The following is a 571-nucleotide window of genomic DNA, read 5'->3' as shown; positions in this document are numbered from 1 at the left end:
TCAACACACCACAATCAGTGGCATTTCTATACTGCAACAATGAACATGCAAAAAAAGAAATGAAGAAAACTAGCCCATTTACAATAGCCACCAAAAATATTAAAATACTTAGGAAAAAAGTTAACCAAGGATGTGAAAAACCTCTACAAAGAGAACTACAAACCACTGATGAGAGAAATTTAAAAGGACATAAGAAGATGGAAAGATATCCCATGCTCTTAGATCAGAAGAATTAACATTGTGAAAATGTCCATATGATCTATAGTGGTCTACAGATTCAATGCAATCCCATTCAAAATTCCAATGATATTTTTCTCAGAAATGAAAAAAAAAAAAATCTATCCAGTCATTTATATGGAATAACAAAAGACCACACATGACCAAAGCAATCCTGAGCAAAAAAATAAAAATAAAGATGGAGGCATAGCACTACATGACTTTAAAGTATACCGCAAAGCTGTAATCAAAATAGCATGGTACTGGCATAAAAACATACACATGGATCAATATAATAGAATAGAGAACCCAGAAATCAACGAATATACCTACAGCCATCTGATCTTTGACAAAG

Source organism: Galeopterus variegatus, unplaced genomic scaffold (assembly GCF_000696425.1).
Source record: "Galeopterus variegatus unplaced genomic scaffold, G_variegatus-3.0.2 Scaffold20696, whole genome shotgun sequence".
NCBI classification, from domain to species: domain Eukaryota; kingdom Metazoa; phylum Chordata; class Mammalia; order Dermoptera; family Cynocephalidae; genus Galeopterus; species Galeopterus variegatus.
The sequence above is the reverse complement of the archived record's forward strand: the minus strand, read 5'-3'. Positions refer to the sequence as shown.